The following is a 24,515-nucleotide window of genomic DNA, read 5'->3' on the forward strand; positions in this document are numbered from 1 at the left end:
GGGGAGCTGCAGCAGCAGGACAGTGGAGAGGTCTGGGGAGGTGCAGCAGCAGGACAGTGGAGAGGTCTGGGGAGCTGCAGCAGGACAGTGGAGAGGTCAGGGGAGCTGAAGCAGGACAGTGGAGAGGTCTGGGGAGCTGCAGCAGCAGGACAGTGGAGAGGTCTGGGGAGCTGCAGCAGCAGGAGAGTGGTGAGGTCTGGGGAGCTGCGGCAGCAGGACAGTGGAGAGGTGTGGGGAGCTGCAGCAGCAGGACAATGGTGAGGTCTAAGGAGCTGCAGAAGCAGGACAGTGGAGAGGTCTAGGGAGCTGCAGCAGGACAGTGGAGAGGTCTGGGGAGCTGCAGCAGGACAGTGGAGAGGTCTGGGGAGCTGCAGCAGCAGGACAGTGGAGAGGTTTGTGGAGCTGCAGCAGCAGGACAGTGGAGAGGTCTTGGGAGCTGCAGCAGGACAGTGGAGAGGTGTGGGGAGCTGCAGCAGCAGGACAGTGGAGACATGTGGGGAGCTGCGGCAGGAGGACAGTGGAGAGGTGTGGGGAGCTGTAGCAGCAGGACAATGGTGAGGTCTGGAGAGCTGCGGCAGCAGGACAGTGGAGAGGTGTGGGGAACTGCAGCAGTAGGACAGTGGTGAGGTCTGGGGAGCTGCAGAAGCAGGACAGTGGTGAGGTAAGGGGAGATGCAGCAGCAGGACAGTGGAGAGGTCTGGGGAGCTGCAGCAGAACAGTGGAGACGTGGGGAGCTGCGGCAGCAGGACAATAGAGAGTTGTGGGGAGCTGCGATAGCAGGGTAGTGGAGAGGTGTGGGGAGCTGCAGCAGCAGGACAGTGGTGAGGTCTGGGGAGCTGCAGCAGCAGGACAGTGGTGAGATCTGGGGAGCTGTGGCACCAGGACAGTGGAGAGGTGAGGGGAGCTACAGCAGCAGGACAGTGGTGAAGTCTGGGGAGCTGCGGCACCAGGACGGTGGAGAGGTGTGGGGAGCTGTAGCAGCAGGCCAGTGGTGAGGTCTGGGGAGCTGGGGCAGCAGGACAGTGGTGAGGTCTGGGGAGCTGCAGCAGCAGGACAGTGGATAGGTCTGGGGAGCTGCAGAAGCAGGACAGTGGATAGGTCTGGGGAGCTGCAGCAGCAGGACAGTGGAGAGGTCTGGGGAGGTGCAGCAGCAGGACAGTGGAGAGGTCTGGGGAGCTGCAGCAGGACAGTGGAGAGGTCTGGGGAGCTGCAGCAGCAGGACAGTGGAGAGGTCTGGGGAGCTGCAGCAGTAGGAGAGTGGTGAGGTCTGGGGAGCTGCGGCAGCAGGACAGTGGAGAGGTGTGGGGAGCTGCAGCAGCAGGACAGTGGTGAGGTCTGGGGAGCTGCAGAAGCAGGACTGTGGAGAGGTCTAGGGAGCTGCAGCAGGACAGTGGAGAGGTCTGGGGAGCTGCAGCAGGACAGTGGAGAGGTCTGGGGAGCTGCAGCAGCAGGACAGTGGAGAGGTGTGGGGAGCTGCAGCAGCAGGACAGTGGAGAGGTGTGGGGAGCTGCAGCAGGACAGTGGAGAGGTGTGGGGAGCTGCAGCAGCAGGACAGTGGAGACATGTGGGGAGCTGCGGCAGGAGGACAGTGGAGAGGTGTGGGGAGCTGCAGCAGCAGGACAATGGTGAGGTCTGGGGAGCTGCAGAAGCAGGACAGTGGTGAGGTAACGGGAGATGCAGCAGCAGGACAGTGGAGAGGTCTGGGGAGCTGCAGCAGCAGGACAGTGGAGACGTGGGGAGCTGCGGCAGCAGGACAATAGAGAGTTGTGGGAAGCTGCGACAGCAGGACAGTGGAGAGGTGTGGGGAGCTGCAGCAGCAGGACACTGGAGAGGTCTGGGGAGCTGCAGCAGCAGGACAGTGGATAGGTCTGGGGAGCTGCAGCTGCAGGACAGTGGAGAGGTCTGGGGAGGTACAGCAGCAGGACAGTGGAGAGGTCTGGGGAGCTGCAGCAGGACAGTGGAGAGGTCTGGGGAGCTGCAGCAGCAGGACAGTGGAGAGGTCTGGGGAGCTGCAGCAGTAGGACAGTGGTGAGGTCTGGGGATCTGCGGCAGCAGGACAGTGGAGAGGTCTGGGGAGCTGCAGCAGCAGGACAGTGGTGAGGTCTCGGGAGCTGCAGAAGCAGGACAGTGGAGAGGTCTAGGGAGCTGCAGAAGGACAGTGGAGAGGTCTGGGGAGCTGCAGCAAGACAGTGGAGAGGTCTGGGGAGCTGCAGCAGCAGGACTGTGGAGGGGTCTGGGGAGCTGCAGCAGCAGGACAGTGGAGAGGTCTGGGGAGCTGCAGCAGGACAGTGGAGAGGTGTGGGGAGCTGCAGCAGCAGGACAGTGGAGACATGTGGGGAGCTGCGGCAGGAGGACAGTGGAGATATGTGGGGAGCTGCAGCAGCAGGACAGTGGTGAGGTCTGGGGAGCTGCAGAAGCAGGACAGTGGTGAGGTAAGGGGAGATGCCGCAGCAGGACAGTGGAGAGGTCTGGGGAGCTGCAGCAGCAGGACAGTGGAGACGTGGGGAGCAGCAGGACAATAGAGAGTTGTGGGGAGCTGCGACAGCAGGACAGTGGAGAGGTGTGGGGAGCTGCAGCAGCAGGACAGTGGAGAGGTCTGGGGAGCTGCATCAGCAAGACAGTGGAGAGGTGCGGGGAGCTGCAGCAGGAGGACAGTGGTGAGGTCTAGGGAGCTTCAGCAGCAGGACAGTGGAGAGGTGTGGGGAGCTGCAGCAGCAGGACAGTGGAGACATGTGGGGAGCTGCGGCAGGAGGACAGTGGAGAGGTGTGGGGAGCTCCAGCAGCAGGACAGTGGTGAGGTCTGGGGAGCTGCAGAAGCAGGACAGTGGTGAGGTAAGGGGAGATGCAGCAGCAGGACAGTGGAGAGGTCTGGGGTGCTGCAGCAGCAGGACAGTGGAGACGTGGGGAGCTGCGGCAGCAGGTCAGTTGAGAGTTGTGGGGAGCTGCGACAGCAGGACAGCAGAGAGGTCTGGGGAGCTGCAGCAGCAGGACAGTGGAGAGGTCTGGGGAGGTGCAGCAGCAGGACAGTGGAGAGGTCTGGGGAGCTGCAGCAGGACAGTGGAGAGGTCTGGGGAGCTGCAGCAGGACAATGGAGAGGTCTGGGGAGCTGCAGCAGCAGGACAGTGGAGAGGTCTGGGGAGCTGCAGCAGTAGGAGAGTGGTGAGGTCTGGGGAGCTGCGGCAGCAGGACAGTGGAGAGGTGTGGGGAGCTGCAGCAGCAGGACAGTGGTGAGGTCTGGGGAGCTGCAGAAGCAGGACTGTGGAGAGGTCTAGGGAGCTGCAGCAGGACAGTGGAGAGGGTCTGGGGAGCTGCAGCAGGACAGTGGAGAGATCTGGGGAGCTGCAGCAGCAGGACAGTGGAGAGGTGTGGGGAGCTGCAGCAGCAGGACAGTGGAGAGGTCTGGGGAGCTGCAGCAGGACAGTGGAGAGGTGTGGGGAGCTTCAGCAGCAGGACAGTGGAGACATGTGGGGAGCTGCGGCAGGAGGACAGTGGAGAGGTGTGGGGAGCTGCAGCAGCAGGACAATGGTGAGGTCTGGGGAGCTGCATAAGCAGGACAGTGGTGAGGTAAGGGGAGATGCAGCAGCAGGACAGTGGAGAGGTCTGGGGAGCTGCAGCAGCAGGACAGTGGAGACGTGGGGAGCTGCGGCAGCAGGACAATAGAGAGTTGTGGGGAGCTGCGACAGCAGGACAGTGGAGAGGTGTGGGGAGCTGCAGCAGCAGGACACTGGAGAGGTCTGGGAAGCTGCAGCAGCAGGACAGTGGAGAGGTCTGGGGAGCTGCAGCAGGACAGTGGGGAGGTCTGGGGAGCTGCGGCAGCAGGACAGTGGAGAGGTCTGGGGAGCTGCAGCTGCAGGACAGTGGTGAGGCCTCGGGAGCTGCAGAAGCAGGATAGTGGAGAGGTCTAGGGAGCTGCAGAAGGACAGTGGAGAGGTCTGGGGAGCTGCAGCAAGACAGTTGAGAGGTCTGGGGAGCTGCAGCAGCAGGACAGTGGAGGGGTCTGGGGAGCTGCAGCAGCAGGACAGTGGAGAGGTCTGGGGAGCTGCAGCAGGACAGTGGAGAGGCGTGGGGAGCTGCAGCAGCAGGACAGTGGAGACATGTGGGGAGCTGCGGCAGGAGGACAGTGGAGAGGTGTGGGGAGCTGCAGCAGCAGGACAATGGTGAGGTCTGGAGAGCTGCGGCAGCAGGACAGTGAAGAGGTGTGGGGAGCTGCAGCAGCAGGACAGTGGTGAGGTCTGGGGAGCTGCAGAAGCAGGACAGTGGTGAGGTAAGGGGAGATGCCGCAGCAGGACAGTGGAGAGGTCTGGGGAGCTGCAGCAGCAGGACAGTGGAGATGTGGGGAGCAGCAGGACAATAGAGAGTTGTGGGGAGCTGCGACAGCAGGACAGTGGAGAGGTGTGGGGAGCTGCAGCAGCAGGACAGTGGAGAGGTCTGGGAAGCTGCATCAGCAGGACAGTGGAGAGGTGCGGGGAGCTGCAGCAGCAGGACAGTGGTGAGGTCTAGGGAGCTTCAGCAGCAGGACAGTGGAGAGGTGTGGGGAGCTGCAGCAGCAGGACAGTGGAGACATGTGGGGAGCTGCGGCAGGAGGACAGTGGAGAGGTGTGGGGAGCTGCAGCAGCAGGACAGTGGTGAGGTCTGGGGAGCTGCAGAAGCAGGACAGTGGTGAGGTAAGGGGAGATGCAGCAGCAGGACAGTGGAGAGGTCTGGGGTGCTGCAGCAGCAGGACAGTGGAGACGTGGGGAGCTGCGGCAGCAGGACAGTAGAGAGTTGTGGGGAGCTGCGACAGCAGGACAGTAGAGAGGTGTGGGGAGCTGCAGCAGCATGACAGTGGAGAGGTCTGGGGAGCTGCAGCAGCAGGACAGTGGAGAGGTGCGGGGAGCTGCAGCAGTAGGACAGTGGTGAGGTCTAGGGAGCTTCAGCAGCAGGACAGTGGAGAGGTGCGGGGAGCTGCAGCAGCAGGACAGTGGAGAGATCTGGGGAGCTGAGCAGCAGGACAGTTGAGAGATGTGCAGCTTCGCCTTATTTTCTGCTGCTCACTTCCTCTCTTTTGTTCCAGTCTTCTCTTCCTTCTTTAATCTTTGCTCCCACATGCGCTAACTTGGCCTCAAGTGATGTCATAATGTCTCGGGGCAGTATACGTCATGAAATATTTGAGATGAATGAGGAGCTGCAGCAGCAGGACAGTAGAGAGGCGCAGGGAGCTGCAGCAGCAGGACAGTAGAGAGGTGCGGGGAGCTGCAGCAGCAGGACAGTAGAGAGGTGCGGGGAGCTGCGGCAGCAGGACATATAAATGACTATAACCTAGATATACTAGGAGTCTGGAGTAACCTAAGCTCCACATGTAGAGGCTCAGTCGGCAGCTCCTTCTCTCCCCCATGTTTCATGCTGCAGCTCGACTCCTTCTGTTTGGCTGCGGTGCATAAGCACGAGCTCTCCGGAGGTTTCCACATACCTGATATGTTTTATAACATGGAACTATGACCTAAAATCATGAACAATGGTTATTTCTGAAATGTTTTACCATAATCACGCTGTTTTGGTCTTTCTCAATACAAAGATAAGACCAGCAAAGATCTAAGCCGTGCTAGTCCTTGAAGTCCAAGAAGACGAGCATTAGATTTCAGCTCATGTAGACCGATTGCTTTGTTTTGTGCTATAATTGGTTTAACTATTTTAATGAGAGCTGGCTGAGTTATTCAGACTGGAAGACTCTCCTGAATGATCTTTCCCCTCGTATGCCAATCAGAAGCTGACAACTCCTCGCCTCTTTAACCAAAGGCCATTCCCCCCTTCATTTCGGTTTTTCCCTCTTTCTAAATCATTCAGTGAAATGAAGTTCTTCTGCCCATGACAGCTAAATATTGGATGGCGTCGTTCATGCTGTGCAGGAGCAATGTTTAATTTTGTACCCCCGTTCCCTCGCCACCCTCCACTCTTTTTTTTCTGTGGTCAGCAGATGCCAGAAAACATTGGGATGACAAATGATTTCTCGGAGTTTGACACCTTGGGCTGGAGACATTGATAAACTGAAGATCCGACTCGCTCGATTTTTTTTTTTTTTTTTTTACTTTCGACTCCCTCACAGGTAAAGATGAGGCGAGGATGGATCGGAATCCTTCTAGCAACACTAACATTGTATCAATCAGCGCCACTGACATTAATTGCTGTTTCTTCACCTTCCATTCGCCACTTCTTCAAGTCTCGTGGAGTTACTGTACCTGTTCTTCGAACGAGAGTAATGAGCGACCGCAGGTCACAAAACGTAGAACTGCAGCTTACAAACGAGAATGCTGGTAGAAATACCAACTTTTGGGATTTGTTTTACGGAGTTTATCTCTACCAGGCAATTGACGAAGTATTGACTAGCAAATTTGCCAAAATTTGAATGCAGCAGTTTATGCAAATGTTGCTAGTAACTTAAATAGGTAAAAAAAAAATGATACTCTCCTGGCCCTCACTTATCTCACTGAGCAGCCCCACAGGTTGTCCTCTTTGTTCCGGTCACCATTATGATCTTCATTGGGTCATCTTTGGTGTTTTGTGTTGTCCGGGATCTAACAAGTCTCCTGGATCTCCTGCATTGACCGAACTGCAATGTCATGATGTTTCACAACGAACACCACTCAGACGTTTTTTTTTGGAAACCATTAAGGTTGAGTTCTGTTCACATTGTGTACTTTTTGTGCTGTTTTTTTGAGCGTGTCCACTCACAATAATGTAAGAGCAAACAAAACGATCACAGAGCGGTCCTATTAATTTGTATGGGAAAACTTTTGCTGTTCAGATGTCCTGACTTTTAAACTTTTCAGACTTTCAAAATTGCAGAGCATTTAAAAGAAGGAACGTTTCCAATTTTTCAGGCGTTTTCCACTAGGAAGATGCTCAATACTTTACAATCGGGAGGCTAAAAATATATCTGGAAGATGCCTTTTAGATTAGCATTTTCTTCATGGTTTAATGGATTTATAAAATCACCATGAAAATGGCAGTAAAAAAGCGCCAAAAAACGAAAACATTAAAAAAATGTAGGCAGATAAAAAGTTGAAAACGAGCTTAAAAAACAACCAAAAAAAAAAAAGATAGACGCTTCAGGTTCACAAAACTCTGGGGAAAAGGAGCAATTCTTGAAGCTTTTTTTTATTGGAAATTTTTGACACCTGGAAAAAGGCACAGTATGAACGTACCCGAATACATAGCTATCTGAGCTACTTTACCATCTTAACGACAACAGTTCTCCTGTTTCTCATCAACCTCTCTTCGGAGACTGTGGCCGAGAAGCTTCTGCTTCCACCATGAGGATATTTCAGAGACTTGTTGGTGTTTTGGTCTGGCTAAAAACTGAACCTTGACCTGAAGTTTTTAAAGAGGTGATATTGAATTCATGTACATACAGTAGATTGTAGAAATTTATAGAAAGTATTATATGGAATACAGTATAGCCTCAGAAAATTCACTATTGTTTAAATCAAGTTTTGGACGTCTCGTCCCGTCCTCCGTCCTCCCCGGAAATTCACACATGGCACCGAGCAGCTGTCACGCAAGGTGTGTTAAAGACTTAGTGCAACACAAAGGGAAGAGGGAAAGGGAGCCCATACACTAGGGAAAGGGGGGAGTGGAGACCTCCTAGGTTGATCTATCATCACCCTGTCTCCCCTAACATCCCTGTATTGGCTCTTCACCAATCGCCGAATGCGTGCCTCTCCCTGTCTTTCCCTGGCATATGGCTAAGGCTAAGGAAGGGAGGAGATGAGCACTAGTCGATCTCCACTAAGCACTAGAGACAACAGGGGTGGATAAACAGGGGGAAATAGCTTAGCTTTAGACGATTCCAGACAAATGAGCACACGTCCTCAAGCTTCAGAGAAGCTCTTGCTAAAGCCTTCACAAGGAGTAATGAATATCGCCGGCACCTCCCTCTGAAACACACCAGGTATTTATAAACCCAGACAAGGTGTCAACTAGCCAGAGGAAGGCAGCTGCTGTGTCCTAGAGACAGAAGATGTCTCTAATGCCAAACGTAGAGATCTCCTGCAACCAACTGCAGGGCGACTGTCTGTCACTTCTGACACACCCATGACAGTAGCCATAGAAAGTAATAGATCTTTGGACCTTACATCTAAAAAGCATCTATCTATAAATAATAGCAGTGTGTAGAAAGAGTTAACAAGGAATATGTCTTCGAATAGTAAGGTATTGATTTAATCAAGTATTAGATAGAGACGACTCCTCCGCACTCCTCCTTCTCCAAGAACAACGAAATTTGCACATCACAGAGGATTCTCTTCACACGTCCACCATACAGAGCAATCAGTCATTGGACCTCATGTAGAAAAAAAGGGAATATATCCTTATTAAATGCCCTACTGAATAGTTAATATCACATTTTAGATGCAGACTGTGCAGCTCCTTCTCCCTCCTCCCCCTCTCGGCAGAGTGAGGTTTGCACAGAACATGCTCACTAGACTTGACGAACGTCAGAAATGAGCAATTTCTTTCTCTTTTGTCCGGTTTCCTCCTTCAAAGCAAATTTTTGGAACTTTTACAACAGCTTAGAGACGGCTGCCCCCATAATAACACAGAATTAAAAAAATAATACAAAAGAAAACAAAATATGAGCCGATATAAAGGTGATGTTTTCCCTTTAAGGCAGACTTGAAGGTCTATATTAAGGTCTATATTAAGCATTCTGCCCGGCACTTTTAATTGATAGTGTTTTTGTATTAGTATTCTGGGATGTTTTCCTAAATCAATCTGGAGAGAGGAATGAACTTGTCAATAGGAGTGAAAGCTCGGACGGTGATTTATGTGGGGGATTATAATGCAGGATGAGACGTGGGGTCCCGTTGTCATCTGTCAGTGCCAAGATATCAGGAAAGTCTTCTTTACAGCAAATGTTTCCGCCCGTCTACGCCCGCTGAGCGCACACTAGGAGTTGTGAGGATAATAATGCGCAATTCCGGAGAACGCCGGTTATCTCAGTGGAAAGACGCCGATAATACTCTGATTATCTATTTAAATATCTCAGCAGATAAAGACCACCGAGGCGCCAAAATAACGGCTTACAGATAATCAGACCTTACGCGGCTTCGAGATTCAACAGATGATGTTTTGCATAAATTAAAAAATAAAAATAAAACGGACTACGAAAATTCTCGGTTCATTTAAAAAGAGAGAGAACAACTCCACATCCGGTGAAAAAAGATCTTGACGTGAGAAGATCAGATTGCTTTATTATGATCTCAAACCACTACTGATTTCCAAAGTGAAAACCACCACTAGAGACCTCCAACCACTTAGGTACAACTTGGAGATTACTAGGCCGTGCCATTGACTTTGGTGCTCTCTCAAGGTACCGGAGTTGGACTGATGCATCAGATTACTGGTGGATTTCATGGAGGCCAAGGCTCTGGGACAAGAACAAGCTCCAAAGACGGCAATCACACGTGGTTTAGAAGACCACTAAGGTGTAGTCTTCTACAGGGTAATACACAAAATACATGTCCAACACATGTCTTTCTAGATAGAGGGTGGATCCTCCAAATTTTGGTGGATCTGAGTGTCACGCAAGGCGAGGGAAAGACTAAGTGCAACATGACTGGAAGAGGGGGAGGAAGTTCAAACCCAAGGGAAAGTGGGAGTGGAGTTCCCTAGGCAGATCTGAGAACACCCTGTCTCCCCTAATGTCCCTAAATAGGTTCTGCACCTATCGCCAGGCAGGAAACCTAATCCCTGACTGCCCCTAGCGATAGGTCCTAGATAGGTAGGGGACAGGGTGAGCACTAGTCAGCCCCCCCACTGCAACTAAAGACAAACAAGTAAATAGGCAAGGGAATACACTTAGCTTGAGAAGACACCAGAGAGATCACGCCAAACTATCCTCCAAGTGAAGTCCAAGAAGACACTAGCCGACTACTAGTACTCCAGGCTTGGACAGAGGAAAATAGAGCTATCACCGGCGACTCTCTGAAGGTATTTAAACATCCAGCAAGGGTGTGTAAATTATCAGCAGTAGGTGGAGGTCACTGCTGGGTCCAAGAAGGAGAAGGAAATCACTACACTACAGAGATGAAAAGATCAAGAAGGTGCCTGCAGAGTCAAGCGCAATGACCTTCTACAGCTGGATCCAGAACGACTGTCTGTCCCACCTGACACACCTGTGACACTAAGGATGTCTGCTCTCTTGGCTAATGTGGGAGATCCCACCAAGCTTGCGTAGTCATCTGTTTTTTTACGACCGCTTTCATGAGATGGACGAGAGGAGTCCAAGCAGTGAAACTATTGACAGCTTCCAATTTTTGGTGATTACTTTAGAAGAGACAGGAGTAAAAGTCATTAAAAGGCACAAAAACAATATGGATAAAAATGTCTTGCAATTGTTCATTCTCATATGTATATTTTGGGGGTTCTGTAAAGACAAAATATTGGACTTAATATCAATTTGTGCCAATTTAAAATTGACTTTCATTTTTTGCAAAAAAATAATGGATTAATCCAAAAATTCTGATTTTTATTTATTTATTTATTTATTTTTTTGGGATTCGCTTTAAGGGAATGCAGCAAAATGTTGCTGCACGCCATTTTGGTAGATTTACCTGTCCTGCAGCCACAGAATCCGATCATCCGATCTCTTCGTGTCTTGTTTTCTTCAGCTGTAGCAAACAGCAAAATGACCGGACGAGGATTTGTGGCACCAACACAGTTGAACAGCGAGATGAGTACATTTTTTCTAATAATTCTACAGTCCCAAATCATCAATACATTTATGCCTATTGTTTTTTCCATTTTTTTTTCTATTTTATGGCTGTTTTTATTATTTTTGCATTAACTTTTTTGCTTTTAAATTCCGGCTATTTTTTAATCTATTTTCTTCTTTACCATCGTTTAATTTTTAATTATTTATATTTGTGCCTTTTTTTTTATCAGATGTTCTCCACTTATCCTCCCACCCCACCAAAGTGATTTCTTTTTTTTTTTCTTTGTACACCAAAAATTTTTATGCAAATGTTTAAGTAGATTTTGGAGTGAAAAATTTCAACAGATACAAGACAAAAAAGAAAATAATAATAAAAAAACCCACTGCAATAGATTAATCCGACCATACGTTTTTTTACGCCCATTTTTTTAAATTTATTGCTCATTTTCTCTATGTGGACGCTGTGATCATGATTTCTAATCTCATCTTTCATCTTTGTCATTGGGGTAAGTAGAATGACCTTTAAGTGGACGATTAATTCAACTCAACCCGAGGTCACGGACAATAGAGGAAACTATAGAAGGGAACATTATTGCACATGTACACGAATCCTAAATGTCAAGACATTCAACATATCCATCCACAAAATGAACCCTTATCCTTATAGATAACTAAAAAGACAGACCTTATCCTTCTACCTCACACACCCAGAGCATAGAGGACGTACAGCACCATATATTCACTGGGTGCACTGTCAATATCTATATGTACCATAAAACAAGCAAATAATAATACTTCTAGGATTCCATAATTAGAACACGTCACTGCAAAAAAAACAAAAGAATTTCTATTCCAAAAGGGTTCTATAAATCTAAAAAAATAGGTTTTATTCAACATTAAATACATATCTTATACAAATGAGACAGTATTATAGCACTATTCTAGTAGTTATATTCTTGTACATAGGGGCAGTATTATAGTAGTTATATTCTTGTACATAGGGGGCAGTATTATAGTAGTTATATTCTTGTACATAGGGGGCAGTATTCTAGTAGTTATATTCTTGTACATAGGGGCAGTATTATAGTAGTTATATTCTTGTACATAGGAGGCAGTATTATAGTAGTTATATTCTTGTACATAGGAGCAGTATTATAGTAGTCATATTCTTGTACATAGGAGCAGTATTATAGTAGTTATATTCTTGTACATAGGAGGCAGTATTATAGTAGTTATATTCTTGTACATAGGGACAGTATTATAGTAGTTATATTCTTGTACATAGGAGCAGTATTATAGTAGTTATATTCTTGTACATAGGGGCAGTATTATGGTAGTTATATTCTTGTACATAGGAGCAGTATTATAGTAGTTATATTCTTGTACATAGGAGGCAGTATTATAGTAGTTATATTCTTGTACATAGGAGGCAGTATTATAGTAGTTATATTCTTGTACATAGGGACAGTATTATAGTAGTTATATTCTTGTACATAGGGGGCAGTATTATAGTAGTTATATTCTTGTACATGGGGCAGTATTATGGTAGTTATATTCTTGTACATAGGAGGCAGTATTATAGTAGTTATATTCTTTTACATAGGAGGCAGTATTATAGTAGTTATATTCTTGTACATAGGAGCAGTATTATAGTAGTTATATTCTTGTACATAGGAGGCAGTATTCTAGTAGTTATATTCTTGTACATAGGGGCAGTATTATAGTAGTTATATTCTTGTACATAGGAGGCAGTATTATAGTAGTTATATTCTTGTACATAGGAGGCAGTATTATAGTAGTTATATTCTTGTACATAGGGACAGTATTATAGTAGTTATATTCTTGTACATAGGGGGCAGTATTATAGTAGTTATATTCTTGTACATAGGGGCAGTATTATGATAGTTATATTCTTGTACATAGGAGCAGTATTATAGTAGTTATATTCTTGTACATAGGGGGCAATATTATAGTAGTTATATTCTTGTACATAGGGGGCAGTATTATAGTAGTTATATTCTTGTACATAGGGGCAGTATTATAGTAGTTATATTCTTGTACATAGGAGCAGTATTATAGTAGTTATATTCTTGTACATAGGGGGCAGTATTATAGTAGTTATATTCTTGTACATAGGGGCAGTATTATAGTAGTTATGTTCTTGTACATAGGGGGCAGTATTATAGTAGTTATATTCTTGTACATAGGGGGCAGTATTATAGTAGTTATATTCTTGTATATAGGGGCAGTATTATAGTAGTTATATTCTTGTACATAGGAGCAGTATTATAGTAGTTATATTCTTGTACATAGGAGCAGTATTATGGTAGTTATATTCTTGTACATAGGAGCAGTATTATAGTAGTTATATTCTTGTACATAGGAGCAGTATTATAGTAGTTATATTCTTGTACATAGGGAGCAGTATTATAGTAGTTATATTCTTGTATATAGGGGCAGTATTATAGTAGTTATATTCTTGTACATAGGAGCAGTATTATGCTAGTTATATTCTTGTACATAGGAGCAGTATTATAGTAGTTATATTCTTGTACATAGAGGCAGTATTATAGTAGTTATATTCTTGTATATAGGGGCAGTATTATAGTAGTTATATTCTTGTACATAGGAGCAGTATTATAGTAGTTATATTCTTGTACATAGGAGCAGTATTATGGTAGTTATATTCTTGTACATAGGAGCAGTATTATAGTAGTAATATTCTTGTACATAGGAGCAGTATTATGGTAGTTATATTCATGTACATAGGAGCAGTATTATAGTAGTTATATTCTTGTACATAGAGGCAGTATTATAGTAGTTATATTCTTGTATATAGGGGCAGTATTATAGTAGTTATATTCTTGTACATAGGAGCAGTATTATAGTAGTTATATTCTTGTACATAGGAGCAGTATTATGGTAGTTATATTCTTGTACATAGGAGCAGTATTATAGTAGTTATATTCTTGTACATAGGAGCAGTATTATAGTAGTTATATTCTTGTACATAGGGGGCAGTATTATAGTAGTTATATTCTTGTACATAGGAGCAGTATTATAGTAGTTATATTCTTGTACATAGGGGCAGTATTATAGTAGTTATATTCTTGTACATAGGAGCAGTATTATAGTAGTTATATTCTTGTACATAGGGGGCAGTATTATAGTAGTTATATTCTTGTACATAGGGGCAGTATTATAGTAGTTATATTCTTGTACATAGGAGCAGTGTCATAGTAGTTATATTCTTGTACATAGGAGCAGTATTATAGTAGTTATATTCTTGTACATAGGGGCAGTATTATAGTAGTTATATTCTTGTACATAGGAGCAGTATTATAGTAGTTATATTCTTGTGCATAGGAGCAGTATTATAGTAGTTATATTCTTGTACATAGGGGCATTATTATAGTAGTTATATTCTTGTACATAGGGGCATTATTATAGTAGTTATATTCTTGTACATAGGAGCAGTATTATAGTAGTTATATTCTTGTACATAGGGGGTAGTATTATAGTAGTTATATTCTTGTACATAGGGGCAGTATTATAGTAGTTATATTCTTGTACATAGGGGCAGTATTATAGTAGTTATATTCTTGTACATAGGAGCAGTATTATAGTAGTTATATTCTTGTACATAGGAGCAGTATTATAGTAGTTATATTCTTGTACATAAGGAGCAGTATTATAGTAGCTATATTCTTGTACATAGGGGCAGTATTATAGTAGTTATATTCTTGTACATAGGGGGCAGTATTATAGTAGTTATATTCTTGTACATAGGGGCAGTATTATAGTAGTTATGTTCTTGTACATAGGGGGCAGTATTATAGTAGTTATATTCTTGTACATAGGGGCCAGTATTATAGTAGTTATATTCTTGTATATAGGGGCAGTATTATAGTAGTTATATTCTTGTACATAGGAGCAGTATTATAGTAGTTATATTCTTGTACATAGGAGCAGTATTATGGTAGTTATATTCTTGTACATAGGAGCAGTATTATAGTAGTTATATTCTTGTACATAGGAGCAGTATTATAGTAGTTATATTCTTGTATATAGGGGCAGTATTATGGTAGTTATATTCTTGTACATAGGAGCAGTATTATGGTAGTTATATTCTTGTACATAGGAGCAGTATTATAGTAGTTATATTCTTGTACATAGAGGCAGTATTATAGTAGTTATATTCTTGTATATAGGGGCAGTATTATAGTAGTTATATTCTTGTACATAGGAGCAGTATTATAGTAGTTATATTCTTGTACATAGGAGCAGTATTATGGTAGTTATATTCTTGTACATAGGAGCAGTATTATAGTAGTTATATTCCTGTACATAGGAGCAGTATTATGGTAGTTATATTCTTGTACATAGGAGCAGTATTATAGTAGTTATATTCTTGTACATAGGAGCAGTATTATAGTAGTTATATTCTTGTACATAGGGACAGTATTATAGTAGTTATATTCTTGTACATAGGGGGCAGTATTATAGTAGTTATATTCTTGTACATAGGGGCAGTATTATGGTAGTTATATTCTTGTACATAGGAGCAGTATTATAGTAGTTATATTCTTGTACATAGGAGGCAGTATTATAGTAGTTATATTCTTGTACATAGGAGGCAGTATTATAGTAGTTATATTCTTGTACATAGGGACAGTATTATAGTAGTTATACTCTTGTACATAGGGGGCAGTATTATAGTAGTTATATTCTTGTACATAGGGGCAGTATTATGGTAGTTATATTCTTGTACATAGGAGGCAGTATTATAGTAGTTATATTCTTTTACATAGGAGGCAGTATTATAGTAGTTATATTCTTGTACATAGGAGCAGTATTATAGTAGTTATATTCTTGTACATAGGAGGCAGTATTCTAGTAGTTATATTCTTGTACATAGGGGCAGTATTATAGTAGTTATATTCTTGTACATAGGAGGCAGTATTATAGTAGTTATATTCTTGTACATAGGAGGCAGTATTATAGTAGTTATATTCTTGTACATAGGGACAGTATTATAGTAGTTATATTCTTGTACATAGGGGGCAGTATTATAGTAGTTATATTCTTGTACATAGGGGCAGTATTATGGTAGTTATATTCTTGTACATAGGAGCAGTATTATAGTAGTTATATTCTTGTACATAGGAGGCAGTATTATAGTAGTTATATTCTTGTACATAGGAGGCAGTATTATAGTAGTTATATTCTTGTACATAGGGACAGTATTATAGTAGTTATATTCTTGTACATAGGGGGCAGTATTATAGTAGTTATATTCTTGTACATAGGGGCAGTATTATGGTAGTTATATTCTTGTACATAGGAGGCAGTATTATAGTAGTTATATTCTTTTACATAGGAGGCAGTATTATAGTAGTTATATTCTTGTACATAGGAGCAGTATTATAGTAGTTATATTCTTGTACATAGGAGGCAGTATTCTAGTAGTTATATTCTTGTACATAGGGGCAGTATTATAGTAGTTATATTCTTGTACATAGGAGGCAGTATTATAGTAGTTATATTCTTGTACATAGGAGGCAGTATTATAGTAGTTATATTCTTGTACATAGGGACAGTATTATAGTAGTTATATTCTTGTACATAGGGGGCAGTATTATAGTAGTTATATTCTTGTACATAGGGGCAGTATTATGGTAGTTATATTCTTGTACATAGGAGCAGTATTATAGTAGTTATATTCTTGTACATAGGGGGCAATATTATAGTAGTTATATTCTTGTACATAGGGGGCAGTATTATAGTAGTTATATTCTTGTACATAGGGGCAGTATTATAGTAGTTATATTCTTGTACATAGGAGCAGTATTATAGTAGTTATATTCTTGTACATAGGGGGCAGTATTATAGTAGTTATATTCTTGTACATAGGGGCAGTATTATAGTAGTTATGTTCTTGTACATAGGGGGCAGTATTATAGTAGTTATATTCTTGTACATAGGGGGCAGTATTATAGTAGTTATATTCTTGTATATAGGGGCAGTATTATAGTAGTTATATTCTTGTACATAGGAGCAGTATTATAGTAGTTATATTCTTGTACATAGGAGCAGTATTATGGTAGTTATATTCTTGTACATAGGAGCAGTATTATAGTAGTTATATTCTTGTACATAGGAGCAGTATTATAGTAGTTATATTCTTGTACATAGGGAGCAGTATTATAGTAGTTATATTCTTGTATATAGGGGCAGTATTATAGTAGTTATATTCTTGTACATAGGAGCAGTATTATGCTAGTTATATTCTTGTACATAGGAGCAGTATTATAGTAGTTATATTCTTGTACATAGAGGCAGTATTATAGTAGTTATATTCTTGTATATAGGGGCAGTAATATAGTAGTTATATTCTTGTACATAGGAGCAGTATTATAGTAGTTATATTCTTGTACATAGGAGCAGTATTATGGTAGTTATATTCTTGTACATAGGAGCAGTATTATAGTAGTAATATTCTTGTACATAGGAGCAGTATTATGGTAGTTATATTCATGTACATAGGAGCAGTATTATAGTAGTTATATTCTTGTACATAGAGGCAGTATTATAGTAGTTATATTCTTGTATATAGGGGCAGTATTATAGTAGTTATATTCTTGTACATAGGAGCAGTATTATAGTAGTTATATTCTTGTACATAGGAGCAGTATTATGGTAGTTATATTCTTGTACATAGGAGCAGTATTATAGTAGTTATATTCTTGTACATAGGAGCAGTATTATAGTAGTTATATTCTTGTACATAGGGGGCAGTATTATAGTAGTTATATTCTTGTACATAGGAGCAGTATTATAGTAGTTATATTCTTGTACATAGGGGCAGTATTATAGTAGTTATATTCTTGTACATAGGAGCAGTATTATAGTAGTTATATTCTTGTACATAGGGGGCAGTATTATAGTAGTTATATTCTTGTACATAGGGGCAGTATTATAGTAGTTATATTCTTGTACATAGGAGCAGTGTCATAGTAGTTATATTCTTGTACATAGGAGCAGTATTATAGTAGTTATATTCTTGTACATAGGGGCAGTATTATAGTAGTTATATTCTTGTACATAGGAGCAGTATTATAGTAGTTATATTCTTGTGCATAGGAGCAGTATTATAGTAGTTATATTCTTGTACATAGGGGCATTATTATAGTAGTTATATTCTTGTACATAGGGGCATTATTATAGTAGTTATATTCTTGTACATATTAGCAGTATTATAGTAGTTATATTCTTGTACATAGGGGGTAGTATTATAGTAGTTATATTCTTGTACATAGGGGCAGTATTATAGTAGTTATATTCTTGTACATAGGGGCAGTATTATAGTAGTTATATTCTTGTACATAGGAGCAGTATTATAGTAGTTATATTCTTGTACATAGGAGCAGTATTATAGTAGTTATATTCTTGTACATAAGGAGCAGTATTATAGTAGCTATATTCTTGTACATAGGGGCAGTATTATAGTAGTTATATTCTTGTACATAGGGGGCAGTATTATAGTAGTTATATTCTTGTACATAGGGGCAGTATTATAGTAGTTATGTTCTTGTACATAGGGGGCAGTATTATAGTAGTTATATTCTTGTACATAGGGGCCAGTATTATAGTAGTTATATTCTTGTATATAGGGGCAGTATTATAGTAGTTATATTCTTGTACATAGGAGCAGTATTATAGTAGTTATATTCTTGTACATAGGAGCAGTATTATGGTAGTTATATTCTTGTACATAGGAGCAGTATTATAGTAGTTATATTCTTGTACATAGGAGCAGTATTATAGTAGTTATATTCTTGTATATAGGGGCAGTATTATGGTAGTTATATTCTTGTACATAGGAGCAGTATTATGGTAGTTATATTCTTGTACATAGGAGCAGTATTATAGTAGTTATATTCTTGTACATAGAGGCAGTATTATAGTAGTTATATTCTTGTATATAGGGGCAGTATTATAGTAGTTATATTCTTGTACATAGGAGCAGTATTATAGTAGTTATATTCTTGTACATAGGAGCAGTATTATGGTAGTTATATTCTTGTACATAGGAGCAGTATTATAGTAGTTATATTCTTGTACATAGGAGCAGTATTATGGTAGTTATATTCTTGTACATAGGAGCAGTATTATAGTAGTTATATTCTTGTACATAGGAGCAGTATTATAGTAGTTATATTCTTGTACATAGGGACAGTATTATAGTAGTTATATTCTTGTACATAGGGGGCAGTATTATAGTAGTTATATTCTTGTACATAGGGGCAGTATTATGGTAGTTATATTCTTGTACATAGGAGCAGTATTATAGTAGTTATATTCTTGTACATAGGAGGCAGTATTATAGTAGTTATATTCTTGTACATAGGAGGCAGTATTATAGTAGTTATATTCTTGTACATAGGGACAGTATTATAGTAGTTATACTCTTGTACATAGGGGGCAGTATTATAGTAGTTATATTCTTGTACATAGGGGCAGTATTATGGTAGTTATATTCTTGTACATAGGAGGCAGTATTATAGTAGTTATATTCTTTTACATAGGAGGCAGTATTATAGTAGTTATATTCTTGTACATAGGAGCAGTATTATAGTAGTTATATTCTTGTACATAGGAGGCAGTATTCTAGTAGTTATATTCTTGTACATAGGGGCAGTATTATAGTAGTTATATTCTTGTACATAGGAGGCAGTATTATAGTAGTTATATTCTTGTACATAGGAGGCAGTATTATAGTAGTTATATTCTTGTACATAGGGACAGTATTATAGTAGTTATATTCTTGTACATAGGGGGCAGTATTATAGTAGTTATATTCTTGTACATAGGGGCAATATTATGGTAGTTATATTCTTGTACATAGGAGCAGTATTATAGTAGTTATATTCTTGTACATAGGGGGCAATATTATAGTAGTTATATTCTTGTACATAGGGGGCAGTATTATAGTAGTTATATTCTTGTACATAGGGGCAGTATTATAGTAGTTATATTCTTGTACATAGGAGCAGTATTATAGTAGTTATATTCTTGTACATATGGGGCAGTATTATAGTAGTTATATTCTTGTACATAGGGGCAGTATTATAGTAGTTATGTTCTTGTACATAGGGGGCAGTATTATAGTAGTTATATTCTTGTACATAGGGGGCAGTATTATAGTAGTTATATTCTTGTATATAGGGGCAGTATTATAGTAGTTATATTCTTGTACATAGGAGCAGTATTATAGTAGTTATATTCTTGTACATAGGAGCAGTATTATGGTAGTTATATTCTTGTACATAGGAGCAGTATTATAGTAGTTATATTCTTGTACATAGGAGCAGTATTATAGTAGTTATATTCTTGTACATAGGGAGCAGTATTATAGTAGTTATATTCTTGTATATAGGGGCAGTATTATAGTAGTTATATTCTTGTACATAGGAGCAGTATTATGCTAGTTATATTCTTGTACATAGGAGCAGTATTATAGTAGTTATATTCTTGTACATAGAGGCAGTATTATAGTAGTTATATTCTTGTATATAGGGGCAGTATTATAGTAGTTATATTCTTGTACATAGGAGCAGTATTATAGTAGTTATATTCTTGTACATAGGAGCAGTATTATGGTAGTTATATTCTTGTACATAGGAGCAGTATTATAGTAGTAATATTCTTGTACATAGGAGCAGTATTATGGTAGTTATATTCATGTACATAGGAGCAGTATTATAGTAGTTATATTCTTGTACATAGAGGCAGTATTATAGTAGTTATATTCTTGTATATAGGGGCAGTATTATAGTAGTTATATTCTTGTACATAGGAGCAGTATTATAGTAGTTATATTCTTGTACATAGGAGCAGTATTATGGTAGTTATATTCTTGTACATAGGAGCAGTATTATAGTAGTTATATTCTTGTACATAGGAGCAGTATTATAGTAGTTATATTCTTGTACATAGGGGGCAGTATTATAGTAGTTATATTCTTGTACATAGGAGCAGTATTATAGTAGTTATATTCTTGTACATAGGGGCAGTATTATAGTAGTTATATTCTTGTACATAGGAGCAGTATTATAGTAGTTATATTCTTGTACATAGGGGGCAGTATTATAGTAGTTATATTCTTGTACATAGGGGCAGTATTATAGTAGTTATATTCTTGTACATAGGAGCAGTGTCATAGTAGTTATATTCTTGTACATAGGAGCAGTATTATAGTAGTTATATTCTTGTACATAGGGGCAGTATTATAGTAGTTATATTCTTGTACATAGGAGCAGTATTATAGTAGTTATATTCTTGTGCATAGGAGCAGTATTATAGTAGTTATATTCTTGTACATAGGGGCATTATTATAGTAGTTATATTCTTGTACATAGGGGCATTATTATAGTAGTTATATTCTTGTACATAGGAGCAGTATTATAGTAGTTATATTCTTGTACATAGGGGGTAGTATTATAGTAGTTATATTCTTGTACATAGGGGCAGTATTATAGTAGTTATATTCTTGTACATAGGGGCAGTATTATAGTAGTTATATTCTTGTACATAGGAGCAGTATTATAGTAGTTATATTCTTGTACATAGGAGCAGTATTATAGTAGTTATATTCTTGTACATAAGGAGCAGTATTATAGTAGCTATATTCTTGTACATAGGGGCAGTATTATAGTAGTTATATTCTTGTACATAGGGGGCAGTATTATAGTAGTTATATTCTTGTACATAGGGGCAGTATTATAGTAGTTATGTTCTTGTACATAGGGGGCAGTATTATAGTAGTTATATTCTTGTACATAGGGGCCAGTATTATAGTAGTTATATTCTTGTATATAGGGGCAGTATTATAGTAGTTATATTCTTGTACATAGGAGCAGTATTATAGTAGTTATATTCTTGTACATAGGAGCAGTATTATGGTAGTTATATTCTTGTACATAGGAGCAGTATTATAGTAGTTATATTCTTGTACATAGGAGCAGTATTATAGTAGTTATATTCTTGTATATAGGGGCAGTATTATGGTAGTTATATTCTTGTACATAGGAGCAGTATTATGGTAGTTATATTCTTGTACATAGGAGCAGTATTATAGTAGTTATATTCTTGTACATAGAGGCAGTATTATAGTAGTTATATTCTTGTATATAGGGGCAGTATTATAGTAGTTATATTCTTGTACATAGGAGCAGTATTATAGTAGTTATATTCTTGTACATAGGAGCAGTATTATGGTAGTTATATTCTTGTACATAGGAGCAGTATTATAGTAGTTATATTCTTGTACATAGGAGCAGTATTATGGTAGTTATATTCTTGTACATAGGAGCAGTATTATAGTAGTTATATTCTTGTACATAGGAGCAGTATTATAGTAGTTATATTCTTGTACATAGGGAGCAGTATTATAGTAGTTATATTCTTGTATATAGGGGCAGTATTATAGTAGTTATATTCTTGTACATAGGAGCAGTATTATGCTAGTTATATTCTTGTACATAGGAGCAGTATTATAGTAGTTATATTCTTGTACATAGAGGCAGTATTATAGTAGTTATATTCTTGTATATAGGGGCAGTATTATAGTAGTTATATTCTTGTACATAGGAGCAGTATTATAGTAGTTATATTCTTGTACATAGGAGCAGTATTATGGTAGTTATATTCTTGTACATAGGAGCAGTATTATAGTAGTAATATTCTTGTACATAGGAGCAGTATTATGGTAGTCATATTCATGTACATAGGAGCAGTATTATAGTAGTTATATTCTTGTACATAGAGGCAGTATTATAGTAGTTATATTCTTGTATATAGGGGCAGTATTATAGTAGTTATATTCTTGTACATAGGAGCAGTATTATAGTAGTTATATTCTTGTACATAGGAGCAGTATTATGGTAGTTATATTCTTGTACATAGGAGCAGTATTATAGTAGTTATATTCTTGTACATAGGAGCAGTATTATAGTAGTTATATTCTTGTACATAGGGGGCAGTATTATAGTAGTTATATTCTTGTACATAGGGGCAGTATTATAGTAGTTATATTCTTGTACATAGGGGCAGTATTATAGTAGTTATATTCTTGTACATAGGAGCAGTATTATAGTAGTTATATTCTTGTACATAGGGGGCAGTATTATAGTAGTTATATTCTTGTACATAGGGGGCAGTATTATAGTAGTTATATTCTTGTACATAGGGGCAGTATTATAGTAGTTATATTCTTGTACATAGGAGCAGTGTCATAGTAGTTATATTCTTGTACATAGGAGCAGTATTATAGTAGTTATATTCTTGTACATAGGGGCAGTATTATAGTAGTTATATTCTTGTACATAGGAGCAGTATTATAGTAGTTATATTCTTGTGCATAGGAGCAGTATTATAGTAGTTATATTCTTGTACATAGGGGCATTATTATAGTAGTTATATTCTTGTACATAGGGGCATTATTATAGTAGTTATATTCTTGTACATAGGAGCAGTATTATAGTAGTTATATTCTTGTACATAGGGGGTAGTATTATAGTAGTTATATTCTTGTACATAGGGGCAGTATTATAGTAGTTATATTCTTGTACATAGGGGCAGTATTATAGTAGTTATATTCTTGTACATAGGAGCAGTATTATAGTAGTTATATTCTTGTACATAGGAGCAGTATTATAGTAGCTATATTCTTGTACATAGGGGCAGTATTATAGTAGTTATATTCTTGTACATAGGAGCAGTATTATAGTAGTTATATTCTTGTACATAGGAGCAGTATTATAGTAGTTATATTCTTGTACATAGGAGCAGTATTATAGTAGCTATATTCTTGTACATAGGGGCAGTATTATAGTAGTTATATTCTTGTACATAGGGGGCAATATTATAGTAGTTATATTCTTGTACATAGGGGGCAGTATTATAGTAGTTATATTCTTGTACATAGGGGCAGTATTATAGTAGTTATATTCTTGTACATAGGAGCAGTATTATAGTAGTTATATTCTTGTACATAGGGGGCAGTATTATAGTAGTTATATTCTTGTACATAGGGGCAGTATTATAGTAGTTTTGTTCTTGTACATAGGGGGCAGTATTATAGTAGTTATATTCTTGTACATAGGGGGCAGTATTATAGTAGTTATATTCTTGTATATAGGGGCAGTATTATAGTAGTTATATTCTTGTACATAGGAGCAGTATTATAGTAGTTATATTCTTGTACATAGGAGCAGTATTATGGTAGTTATATTCTTGTACATAGGAGCAGTATTATAGTAGTTATATTCTTGTACATAGGAGCAGTATTATAGTAGTTATATTCTTGTACATAGGGAGCAGTATTATAGTAGTTATATTCTTGTATATAGGGGCAGTATTATAGTAGTTATATTCTTGTACATAGGAGCTGTATTATGCTAGTTATATTCTTGTACATAGGAGCAGTATTATAGTAGTTATATTCTTGTACATAGAGGCAGTATTATAGTAGTTATATTCTTGTATATAGGGGCAGTATTATAGTAGTTATATTCTTGTACATAGGAGCAGTATTATAGTAGTTATATTCTTGTACATAGGAGCAGTATTATGGTAGTTATATTCTTGTACATAGGAGCAGTATTATAGTAGTAATATTCTTGTACATAGGAGCAGTATTATGGTAGTTATATTCATGTACATAGGAGCAGTATTATAGTAGTTATATTCTTGTACATAGAGGCAGTATTATAGTAGTTATATTCTTGTATATAGGGGCAGTATTATAGTAGTTATATTCTTG

This window comes from Phyllobates terribilis, unplaced genomic scaffold, assembly GCF_046119375.1.
Source record: "Phyllobates terribilis strain yellow unplaced genomic scaffold, ASM4611937v1 Scaffold_2__4_contigs__length_985480577, whole genome shotgun sequence".
In the NCBI taxonomy this organism is placed as follows: domain Eukaryota; kingdom Metazoa; phylum Chordata; class Amphibia; order Anura; family Dendrobatidae; genus Phyllobates; species Phyllobates terribilis.